The sequence below is a fragment of the Anolis sagrei genome, chromosome 1 (genome assembly GCF_037176765.1).
Source record: "Anolis sagrei isolate rAnoSag1 chromosome 1, rAnoSag1.mat, whole genome shotgun sequence".
NCBI classification, from domain to species: Eukaryota; Metazoa; Chordata; class Lepidosauria; order Squamata; family Dactyloidae; genus Anolis; species Anolis sagrei.
This window is the reverse complement of record NC_090021.1, coordinates 33,402,747-33,415,738: the sequence shown is the minus strand read 5'-3', so window position 1 is coordinate 33,415,738 and position 12,992 is coordinate 33,402,747. Positions and strand designations below refer to the sequence as shown.

Sequence of the window (12,992 nt, the reverse complement as noted above, 5' to 3'; positions counted from 1 at the left end):
ATGGCATTAATAAAAGTTTTCAGTTTCAAGTCTCTGGGTCTTCAAAGGAAACTGAGCTAAGTTCTTGCTTTCAAAAGGGGGCTTACATAGCACCTGCATTTTCTAAATGTGGCAGACCTCTATTCTCTTAGGCAAGGCTGTTATATATAGTACAATAACTTTTAAAACATGTGTTAACTAGCTTTGTAAAGTTGAACCACAGAATGTAGGTATTAAAATATAAACATCTGGGTTTAGAGAGTACTGGATTCATAAGATATAATTAGCAGAGGAAGGGAATGGGCGTTTGAGGAGGGGAGAAGTCAGTTGTCTTGAAGGTTTGTAGGACATTTTGTCCACATATTAAATGTTTGTTTACCCTTGTCCCTACAAGTGTTCTTGTGACAATTTACCATGTGCAGAAACAAAAACAATGAAACTCAAAACTCCCTCTTTGTGGCGGAGCTTTGGTCTTGGCTAGCTATGAAAGTTAGCAAAGTCTTAGAGCATAAATAAATGTATATTTGTAATTTGTTAATATATCTATCCTCTCCTAAAGCCATCTTCTAGTGTTTTAGTTCCACAGTTGCTTTGTGTGTGATTTTGCCTTGAACCATTGTAGTCCTCATTCAGCCCTAATGACTCCAATAAACTGTACACTGTGGCCATGGTGTGGCCATAGACCCACATATTAGCTTACTCATTAGATTTAAAATAACTTAATTTATCTGTTACACTGATAGTCAATGCATGTTGTTTTTAATATCTTCTATGTTTAATATCTTCTTTGCCTTTGGAGGAACATGCCTTTTTGAAGTAGTCAACAAATCAGTTCCTGTTCCCTGTCTTCATTAGAAAAGAAAAGGCGTGCAGTAAATACAGATTCGGGTCAATCCCATCATATCTCTCAAGGTGTTGATCAATTCACTGAAAGAGTGGCGTCTATTCTATATCACCAATGGCAACAACCTTCCTCAAACAGATCAGTAAATAGAAAATGGGGGGAAATCTGTTTCAAAAATGGTAAGTGACCAGGGCATGACCTTTGAGGGAAGCCTATGGGACTGAGCTGAAACTGCAGGAAGGTTTGGGATTCTTCACCCACTGTTGATGTATAACAGATTTATCCAACCGGATGCCCCTAAATGTGTTGAACATCATACACTGGCTAGAGCTTACAGAGTTGTAGTTTAGCAGATCTTGAAGATGTCAAACTGGAGAAAGCCATTAATAACAAGAGAAGTCATGATAACTGGGTTTCATTGGCACAGCACAATGAAATGTACATTCTCAATACCTACAATCCCCACAGCACAAGTGGTCAGTTAGCAGAAGCCAGAAAAAAGTTTATTTGGGTTAGAGTAGATGGTATTTGAGTCAATGGACCAGTAATTTGGCCCAGCCAGTTTTATATATTCTGGTCAAGAACATAAATCAGCATGGGGATATTCATCTTTGGAAGTAATTTACAAGCTAATATAAAAGAGGCAATTTGGCCTTCAGAGAAAAGACCCTAAACCTGAGTTTATTTAGAGTGTGGAATAGAGTGTGTTGTTGGTGGTGAACTCTTCTTTTCTGGAGATCTTTAAAAAGAGGCTCTCCTTCTGGAGTGCTTTAATTGTATATTCCTGCCTGGCAGTGGATTAAACTAGGTGGCCCTTCCAATTTTATGATTCTGCTTCAATACTTTGATTCCTATTATCAGCATCATCAAAGTTTATTTTATAGTTTGAGAGGAAGAATGAAATGGTGCTCTTTTCATACCATATACGATTGCTAGGCTGGGAGTTGATCTTTGTGCAATAATGACAGTGGAAGAACATTCTCCACCATGTCTGAAGATAACAGGTTACCTTAGAGATCCTAGAGCACACAGCTTTTTCCTTCAATGCCTTGCTGCCACATTCAGTTTATGTCACCAGGCATGACCACATGCAAAATGCTAAGGCTGGCCTCAATTACATTGTAGCCCCAGAAGCTTTTCACGAATATGGGTAATTCAACTTTACTGCTAATTTTTACTTCACTTTCTTAGTAGATTATATGGAAAACCTGAGTGTTCTACTTCTTCTTGTCTAACAAAGCACTGGAAGTTCTGTAACCCTTTGGAGCAGATCACGAAGTACTATGTAAGCCAGATTTTGCCATGAGGTGGACATGTGATCAGCGGCTGCTCAAGTCAGTGGGAGTTGCTTGCATGCACTAGAAGGTGGAATTTGGACCCAAACACAGAGTGTCCTTTGCAAATGGTATATTGACTCATCATGCTGAAGGAGTAACATACAAAGAGGCAGAGGGGAGGCATTTAATAGCAGGGATGAAAACAATGATTTTTGCTCACAGAAGGGGGAAAATTAGACGACACACTTTTGTGTTTGACTTGTTGGTCATATAACCACAGAGTGATCTAATGATGGTGCTGTTTTTAGAGGTTTCAGGAATCTATCTCAAGCTGTCATCTATGCTGTGGGGAGTTGAGACTTGGGGAAGGTAGGAGGTATTTGCTAAATGTTATGGAAAGATAACAAATATTTTATACATTCAGCCAAATATTTCTTTGTAGGTCTGATTAAGTATTTGAAAACAACACATATTTTTGCTTTTGGAATAGTGTCAAAGATTACTGCTGATGCTATTAATTTATCTATGAAACAAGGCTGTTTAAGGGGGTAAGAGGACACCCTTAAAGTATGTCATGGTCTTATATTGGACCAGTCCTATTATCCATCCTTACCAATATTTGGGTCCCGTGTTTTATATAAGCTGTACATTTCTTTCAGTGCTACTCCTTAGGCTGGGAAAAGGACAGAAATACTATCAAAACCAACTTGCCTCCCAGAAGAAGGAAACCATTCTAGTGAGAAAAGATATAAGAACAATCTCTGAAGGAATACAAGAAAAAACAGAAAGTCTGGACTGATTCTCTCTCTTGGATCTGGAGGAATGCACATACTACGACCATGGGGTTTGTGACAGAGAAGCCCAAGAACTAGGTCAAAGAGATATGACAACAAACAGAAATAACAAGTTCCCTGGACTGAACAGCATGTTCCCCAGAATTTTAAACTGAATGTGAACTGGTTGATAGTTGAACAAAAATATATAATTTATCACTAATGCTGCTACAGAATAAGGCGGTAGTAGGAAATGCATTTTCTTGAATGATCTGGAATATAATGTCCAGGGTGTATTGGGTGCTGTATAGTACTTATCATGGTCAGTTATCATGGTCTATTATTATATTACTAGACTGATTGGCTGCCCTGACATGAGAAATAAAAAATCATGGTCTATATATAGGTGATTGAATTATAAAGTTACCAGTGTTGGTGGCATTAAGCATATACTGTAGATGAATTAGTCCTGATGAATTGGAATCTCCATGTTCCTGGAGGAAGAAGCAGCAATTGAATTTTCCAAAGAGGGTGGGGTTGGAACCAGAGCTTGAATCCTTACTTGGCCATAGAAACCCAACAGATGCCCTCAGGCAAATCACACTACCTTGGCATTCGGGGGGGGGGGGGGGGGAATCAATGGGAAGCCCTTCAGAACAAATCTTGCCAAGAAAACATTGCAATAAGTTTACCTTAGGTTTGCTGTAAGACACACAATAACAAAAATAACAATAGAAAGTATACCCCATGGGCTGCATTTGGCCACAGAATCTTCAAATCATCTGCAGCACTCTCCTGCTCATGAGACACACTGAGAAGAGAAAGTCAGAGTAAACCCTTGGAGCCCTGTTTCAACTACTCTCAGTGACTGGGAGAATCCTGCATTTATTTTTCTCCACTAGCCTGATCTGTAGCACCTTGGAAACTCTTCTACTAGAGTAATGCCTTGCTGAAAAGTTATGTTGTAGGGGACATGCTTGATTCTTAATGAAAGTAAATGTGAATCCCAAAAGTTATGAGATCATAAATCTGGGTTATAATCAGGACAACAGCTAATATGATTTTCAGGATAACAGCCAACATGACTTGCAAAGTCTAGGTGGAATGGCACTGCACCAAGGTTAACAAAAGCTTTGAGAGGGACCTTCTATTAGTGAAGAAAGAAAATCAACTTCCATCTTAAATGTGTACAAAAAAATGGGGAAGTTTATTTAACATTCACATACTTATATTAATGTCTAGGTCTAACCTATAAATCAGGCATGGGCAAACATTGACCCTCCTGCTGTTTTGGACTTCAACTCCTAGAAATCCCAGCTAGCTTACTGGCTGTTAGGAATTGTGGGAGTTGAAGTCCAAAACCATTGGAGGACCAAAGTTTGTCCATGTTTGCTATAAATTAGGGCTGGGCGGTTTCGTTTCGTTAATTCGTAATTCGTTAATAATTCGTTAATTTTTTCAATTACAAAACGATAACGAACCATTCTGGAGCAATTTTTTTAAAAAACGAATTTTTAAACACGTTTTGTAAATGCTTCGTATTTTGTTATTGTATTCGTTTTGTTATTGTTCTGAGGTCGTTTCGTTATTATTTCCGCATGTCTGGGGCAAGTTTTTTGTTTAATTAGTGAAAAAAAAATTATAATATCACAACAACAGTCAACAACAGAGGGAGAGGGAAGCTTCAGAAGTTTTTGGAGGTTTTTTAGTGTATTTCGTGGTCGCGTCCGCCATTAACGAATCGATTCGTTATTGTTTCGGAAATCGATTCGTTAATGTTTTGTAATTTTTTTCACATTTACAAAATTTCGTAAATATTGTACTTTTTAAAAGGAAAATTTTGTAATTATTTTAAATATCGAAACAAAAAAACCCCCCAAATACAAATCGATTTTAGAAACAAATTTTTCCGTTGTTACCCAGGCCTACTATAAATGCTTAACTGAGGTCTTAGGAACATGTGGCCCTACCTATGTTGTTGGACTACAATTCACAATCATACTAGTCAGTATAACCTATTGTAAAGGGTGGTAGGAGCACCACATATATCTTTTCTTTGAATTAAATGCGGTTTTAACCAATTGTAGTTTCCTACTACATGCATCTACATTCAAAACTTAGTGTGCAGAGAAAATTAATCTTATCGAAACATTATCTTCTTAGCAGAAATATAATGCATATTTGTTTATAATGAGTTTTGAAAAACTGTGAAATATGCAGAGCCTTTTGGCTCCATTATACATAAGCATAATTCCATGAAAACATGCTTTCCTTTTAAGATTGATTAGTAACTGTGGCATACATGTTTGCATATGTATGGTAGATGGGTGCCCTGGGAATCTTATGGGAAGAATAAGAATAAGAAATACTTTTGATTGCTATCATGCGAAGCACCAGTTTTACAGATAGTTTCCTAAATGGGCTTACTCACAATCTACAATTGCTTTTTGTGACAGAGCATCTCTATCTTCTGAAGAAACATGTCCAAAATGCAGGCCACACGTACCATGTTTCCAAGGATTTATAAAAGATCCCAGCCATTCCTGTCCCAGTCTATTTTTATTGTCCACCCAGCTTGTTTTCTCATGCCATGGGGGCTTGATTATTCTTTTGAGCTACATTTTATTCTAATAACTGGGGCTCACTAGGATTTAGTCTGAGCCAGGGTTCCTTAGGAGTCAGCCATGAGACCATCCATACCACAGAATCTTTCTGAATAAGATATTTTTTTAAAGTACAGAACACATTTTTCTGTAAGCTTTGACTAATCACAAACAGCACCTTGTAAGTCAAGAAATACACAGGTAGGTTTGCGGGTGAGAACTATAGCTTGGGAAAATGTTCATCCTAAATGGAGAATTATAGGAACTGTTCTACAAAAATAGTGTTTCCTATTCTCCAGTCAGAAGATGTGAATTGTAGATGTTCTCAAGCACAAAAGGTCTCCATTTTAGAAATAAAATACTGCATAGCTTAGCCTAGCTAATTCCGGCCCCCCGCTCCTTGACTAAGCACAAAATATTGTTTTAAGAATGCACATTCTGAGGCAATGCATCTAATTGTTTAAATGGATGGGTGGCTAGATTAATATTTTTTCCAGTGGGCAATTAGCCAGTCAGCTGTGCTAATTGTGTGTGTCTGGGGGTAACTTTTCCCTGACCCTAAGTGATGATGACCTACTAAGTACATCTTTACACCTAACTGACTGAATCTCTCTCTTGTAGAAACATCTGCAGAAACAATGCCTCGGTGACAAATAAGACCCCCGTCCAGATTTCTTTTTATAGACTCAACAACAATCCCTACTATGAACCCAGAACAATTTCCTAGCATCAGGTGGCTGCAGTCAATCAAATAATACTTGACATTCACCAGGAGGAAAGACAATGCTGAGAGGGGGAACTAGCTCTTGGACTTCAGACTTACATACCCTGGTCTCAGAAACAAGCAATAAGCTGCTGCACATAATCAGTAAATTGTGGGGATAAACAGCTATCTAGGAAAGGTCCACCTTGAGTGCCCATATCACGAGAAAAGCAGGATAAAAAAGTAAATAAATGAGCAGCAGAAATTCAAAATGCGGAACTATTAAAGAAAATGCCTTATTATTGGGAGTACAGTTACAAAGCAAAGGAAGATCAGTTTGTTCATAATCCACTGATTATATTTTGTTACATGGAACCATGGCTAGTAAACTGGTATAAAACTTCTATAATAACGTAGTGTGCATGCACCCATACTCTCAACAGTGGTTTTATCATTTATTCTTCCAAACAATGGAAAGCTCCAAAGTTGGCCTACAACCAGGATCTCATTACAAAGGCCAGGTAAAGCATCCATTGCCCCCCACACAGCTTCCTTTTGGTGATGCTTTCCCCATCACTTGGGGGAAGCGTCGCCCTCCCGGCAAGGCCCAATGCTGGCTCCACTGGAGCCAGCACAAGACAGGAAGCCTTCTGTGTTGTGGGGAAAGCATCCAGTGATGCTTTCACCCCGGTTGAGTCATGTGTCATGAGATTGTGTCATGAGATTGTTGATGAGGGGCTCTGTCCACTAGGCGAGTGAAAGCATCCTAGGACACTAAATTCCCCCCTTCTGATTAGGTCATAAGTTTCTATTTTGATGCCTTGAGTTTCGTTTTCAGACCACAAGTCTGAGAATATGCAGCTTTTAAAGTATTCTTGGAGTTGGGCAAGGGAAAGAAGGGCAAGATTTGCTATCTGACTTCAAGACCCAAAAATCCTTTGCAAGGTCTAGTTTATATGTACTGCCTTTCTGTATAGATTGGGTAGGAAAAGTTCACGAGATTCTGCCCTTTTGGTATTTGATTAACAAACAATGTTGAAGAGCATGGTGCAATATGTACTGCTCTGTACACTCTGAAACAATGTTTCTTAAGCCTTCTGATGTGAAGGACCAGCAATTTCCTTCAGCATATCAGGGACTAGCACCATGTTTGTGTCCCTAGCTATAATTGCTTATATCTTTCCTGGAAATTCTCCAGGGAACCAGCAGCTGATGGCTTGCAAACTGGCACTCATCCATGGACCACCACTTTGGGCAGCACTGTTTTAGAGTGCTATTTAAATGTTGACTAGCTCTGTTCCAAATCACTGTCCAATCCTGATGGAAATATGAATTTGCAATGGAAAGAGAATCCCATTATTAATCCCAATTGGGTATACCTGTTGGATCCACATGAGTTGCCTGTAGGTTGACTCAATGGGTCATCTCTACTTGGGACTAACCAAAGAACTCCCACTACAGCTACCGTATCTGATCGGGTATGAGAAATCCATTTGCACAAGCAGCCTTCCATGTATATAAGCTCAACTTCATTGAGAGAAGGCATTATTTGGTGACTAAGTGAAAGAATACAAATGAGAACAGCTCTGGTTTGAAGATACTAGCTGACTTTAGGCAAACCATTGTATCACCATGTCAGACCACTGTGATTTCCCCAATAAAATACTAACCCATCTTGTTGCAGGGATGAGCAGGCTTCAAGTTTACAAGACCTGCTCTGTCTTTTTATTAGAATCTTGAGATCTTCCAACTAGATCCAGGTGAAAATCAATGGCTCAATGAACAGATGTATTATAACAATAAGGTAACGGGATTCTTGATAGCACATGTTCAGTCTAAAAAATTGTAATCAGTACCAAACACAAGTTCTTTTAATAAAAAAACTACTCCTGATTCCATTCTCACTTTTTTTTCTTTTTTAATTTAGTAAAATTTACAAACATCCTTCAAGACACATAAAATTATCACTAAATAAACATACATAGGGAAGAAACCATTTTTTTCTTTTTGGTGAACTTAATTCTTGCGTGTGTCCTTTCTGTTGTTGTACAACTGGAAGCCAGATGCTCCTAATTATCTGGAAGCTAGAAACAATAAAATACGCAAAGATCTACCAACAGATCAAAATCTACCTGCTTCTCACCCCATCCTTCAAGAGTAATGATAAGAGTTAAAGGATAATGCAGTGTTTTGAACATGCAAAAAGGTGTAAATATTTTAAAAGCCTTTTCTTCCTCCATTGTACTATTTTTGCAAACATATTATCAAACTGTCTGGGCCTAGCTTTTCCTGTAATGTGAGTCTATATTTCTCTATAAGGCCACCCATCATTAATTGTTACTAGTTCTCAGCAAGTAAAGCTGAATAAATACACATATGATACTACTTTTTTAAAATAAAAAAGAGTAACAGAAGTATCAGATTGATAGAAGTCTCAAGGAAGGGCTCTCCTGTATCATTTCTGTACCTCCTTGCCCCATTTTTCATTCTGTGTGAAGTATAGTGGTCATTATGAGCCATAACCAAATAATATAAAGGGAACTGTGGAGGAATGAGCTAGATATAGCACACATGTGAGCCAAGACACATGCTATTAATTGGGCTAGAGTAAACCAGAATAAGATGTTTTTCTCTGATTTTGGTGTGCTGCCTGCTCTTGAAACTATAACAGTCAGTTCAAACAACTCACTACATCCTGTGTCAAATTCAATCTACTTTTATAAAGTTTTGCATTTTGTGAGTAGCATCAGAAATAATTTATTGAAGAACTATTACAAGACAAGTTCATCATACCACAATGTTATTTTGCTGTTACCGCATTGAGTCGCCTGTCAAGGGCTGAAAAAATGCGGTATAGAAATAAAGCAAATAAATAAAATACCTACATGCTTTAACGTATTTTGGTATTGGTGTTTTATTTTTATAATTCTATTTTATTTATATGGAATTGTTTTGGTGTTTTGCACAATGTTTTACTGCTTTAAATTTGCTAAGTATGAAAATCAAGACATTAGCCACTGAATACTTAAATATGGAGCTTTCCCATACCGGCGCAGCTGGGCTAGAAGAGCCATTTGCCTCCTCACCCAAGGAGAGAACAATGAGTTCTGGTGGAACTATTTTAAAGGGGGCGGAGCCAGACCCTTGGCACTGGCCCACCCCCTTATTCATTCTGGACCCGAGCGTCAACCCACCACTCCCACCCATTAAACAGTATATTAGGGTTGCCGTTAAGGGGCTGGGTAGGAATTTTTTCCTGTCTTATGCTCTAGGAGGGTTTTTTTGCCTACCCTATACTGTTGCAGGGCAAATTGGGGACGGTGTGGCATTAAATAGGTGATCATGGTAAAGAGTTAAGAAAAGCTAAAATTTGGTGTACGCCCAAGGCACCCCCTTCAGGGGTGAAGGCCATTAACTAAAACACTCACCTAAGGTTCAGTTTGTTGAGGTGAGGGGAATTCTAATGGCCTAGGAATGGGGAGAGTTGGGTCTCAGATACCCTGAGAGGGACTTCTCTGACACATTTCCCTTTGAGGTTGCCCGGATTAGGTTCCCTGGGGACCTGGGTGTTTCACCCTAACTAGCCAAGGGGTAGGCCGGGCAGGGACTCTACCTCAGCTTTGCCACCAAGTTCAGGATCCATAGATTTAGATCCGGTCAAAGTTCAATAGGTAACAATTAATAAAAGTTGTCCATATTTAAACCCAAATACTTGTGTGTAATCTTGTTATTTCAGGGGTTGGCAGGGAATAATAAGTACTGAAAATCAAGAGAAAAATCAGGTAGGCAGAGGGGGCCCTTATTAGCTGCTGAGGTTTGGTTCCAGCCCCCGCTTCCCCCACTCCAATACCAAAATCTGTAGATGGCCAAGTCCCGTTATATACAGTGGTGTAGTAAATTAAAAATCCTTATCTAAAATAGCAAAATCTAGATTTGCTGTTGGGATTGAAAAAATATTTTCAACCCATGGAAGTTTGAATCCATGGGATACATAGGTATGGGGGGCTGACTATATTATACAAAATGAATCAGGCAAAAAGTACCAGTACTTCATTTTTATTTTCTTCAACTTAACCAAAATGCAGGTTTTAAAGCCATAATGCCTTGAAATGTGCAGGGGATCTGGGATCTGTCAGAGAGAGTTCAGTTGTTTTTGAGTTGCTTTTGGCTTTAGAGAGAAGAGAGTTTTATTGAAAAGTCCAATGGCTTATGTGTTCAGAAGACTCTACTTAATTCAGAGAGATGAAGTAGAATGTATACTTCATGTCCCATTAGAGGCAGGGAGAAATAATACCTAAGCACACACATTATCAAGCTTCACAGGGAAAGAAGTAATGTAGGCTTCCTTCTAACATGGGGCGGTTCCAGACAGCAATAAAGTCTGCACCAACCTGGGTTTAAAAAATGCAAAAATGCATACTTTTGGGGCTGGGTGCCTAGATGCCCTCCCAGAACTTTCCTGGAGAACAGTGAGACATTCAGACTCCCTCCCCATCCTGCCCCCAAACCTTTAAAAAACAAAATAACTTACCTGGCCACCATTAAAGTGCTGCCAGCCCTCTCCTGGTGCTTAGGAATGATGCGCCAGGAGAAGTGGGGCCTAGGAGTGATTTTCCTCTTCCGTCTCCCTCTCCTGGTGCATCATTCCTAAGCTCCAGGAGAGGGTCAGCAGCAGGGAAATCCCAGCCCCATAAGTTATTTATTTAAAAAACACTTTTGGGGAGGACGTTTGGGGAGCGGGTTGGTGCCCTTGCAGTTTTCCTGGCTGCTTCAGTCCATAAAAATGTGTTAGACTGTTCTCTCAGATGTCCAGGATTTCTGAGGGGACAGTCCAGACAGAGGCCATAGTGGGTTCGACCAACACCTTTCAAGAAGATGCAGATCAAACCCACTATCAAATTACCTTGGCACAAAGCAGGGTTTTCCTGCTTTGTGCCAAAAACATTTGTGGTTTTGTGGGGTGTCGTTTGGCTGCCCCCTACTATTATTCAGAAGGGTATGTATTTTGTGCCCTGCCTGGATGGGCCCTGGGAATCTAGATTGCTACCCAAAAGTATGTACCTCGAGAGAACTTTCTTCTCTTCCTTTGGCTGATATACTTGCCTTAAGTGTCATCAATAATAAATAGTGAGTACTTGTAAGGATGTACACTTTACAAGATACAGCCTGGGGTGCATCTATGATGGCTCATAGCCTTCACTACTGTCCAATTGTTTTCTTCTTGTTTCTTTATTTCAATTTTATTTTTGTCTGTGCAGCAAAGACTTTCCCTCCCTCCCCCTCCCCCTGTGCCCCCTCCTTCCTCCTCTTCCCAGTTGCTTTACCTTCAAGGATGATTTGTTTTATTAAACTGACTGTCCCCAGCCTCTGCAGTACATAATAAAAGCCTGACATAGCAGCCTGCCTGCCTTCTGTGTCCTGCAGATACTCATCATAAGTGTCAGGACATACCAAGGTTAGCGGTCACTGGAAGTGTGCTGGCTGGCTAGAGCTTTTGCCAAACACGCTTGGCAGCTGAATGAATGTCATAGAGAATAGAAGGGGAATTACAAAGGTTAGAGAGAAGACAGCCTCGCCTTCGCTTTCTTTCTTTTCTTTCTTTCGACACATACATGCTTCTAAAATAGACATCAGCCTCTACAGAAAAAATGTTCATCAGTCCCTTTGAAACTTTTTCATTACCAAAAAGCTTCTTTTTATTTTGTTAAGATGTGTGTTGGAAGCGAGGTATTATTGCTATTTTTAGGCCCCATTCCTTATCTTTATCATCTCTTTATTGGCGGCTTAAGATGATTGTACACTTTTAAAGGGAAAGCACATTATTTTTCTTGTAACAGGCATCAGTTTTTAAACATTGTATTAGGCCTCATTAGGTCTTAATTAACAGGCTCTAAACACACACACACACACACACACACACACACACAAATATAATTTTTAATGGACACAACCCAGTAGCAAGCATTGATGTCCAACCCCTATTGAAATGAATGGGAACTATCCCTCTATTCAACCCCTGTTCAATTCATGGGGTTTTGTCCAGGAGAACTTCCCTCTGTTTTCCACCTCTCTGAGACTACCCACAACTACGATCCACACCTTCTTCAGACTCAATAGTGTTAAACCTAGAGGATAGGAAAAGTCAGGGTGATATGAAGATCGTAGTCACGGCAAAACTGATCTCCTGGGGAATTGCATTTTGCTTTTTTGACTATAAAAGGGCAATAAAATGCTGACTGTAAGAAGACAATGTCAAGGAGAAAAGGGTATTGGTATTTTGGATACTCTTGACTGCTCGCCTTGGAGAGAGAGTTATTCTTGTCACAAACCCTTTTGTCTGCATCTGCTGACTGCTTGCCTGTAGCCAGCAGCATACTTTAACTGTTTTGTCACCTCCTAACATCACACGCATCAGCTGTTGTGCTTTTGTTACGGGTATTGTCAAACTAATCCACTGTGGCTGTTCTAGTGTGCAGTAAATAAAACAGAAACTGCTTCTCAGACAATTCTGCATGAATATTTTAGATGGCTTTTACAACTCTGATTCACAAAAAAGCATACGCACATGCACAGGGACACACACACACCAAACTAGGCTCAGATGCCTTAAAGCTAATTGCATGGGGCCACTTGAGTTGTTTTAGAACTGAAAATAAAGAATGTTTTTTTTCTGTCCTTACTTTTGAATGCAGTTCTTTGGATTTAAAAAGAAAGAATGGGAAGAGCAGTGTGATAAAAGTTTTACAACACAGTCCTATACATATTTCATCAGATGTAGGTTTTCCTGTGTTCAGTGAGGTTTACTCCCAAGTA

At 39.5% G+C, this 12,992-nt stretch overlaps 1 protein-coding gene across 5 annotated transcripts in view; it reads right to left on the bottom strand.

Moving 5' to 3' along the window:
• Positions 1 to 12,992, bottom strand: part of PROX1 (prospero homeobox 1) — an 89,063-nt gene that overhangs the window by 3,749 nt on the left and 72,322 nt on the right. The gene's annotated exons all lie outside the window — the stretch shown is intronic.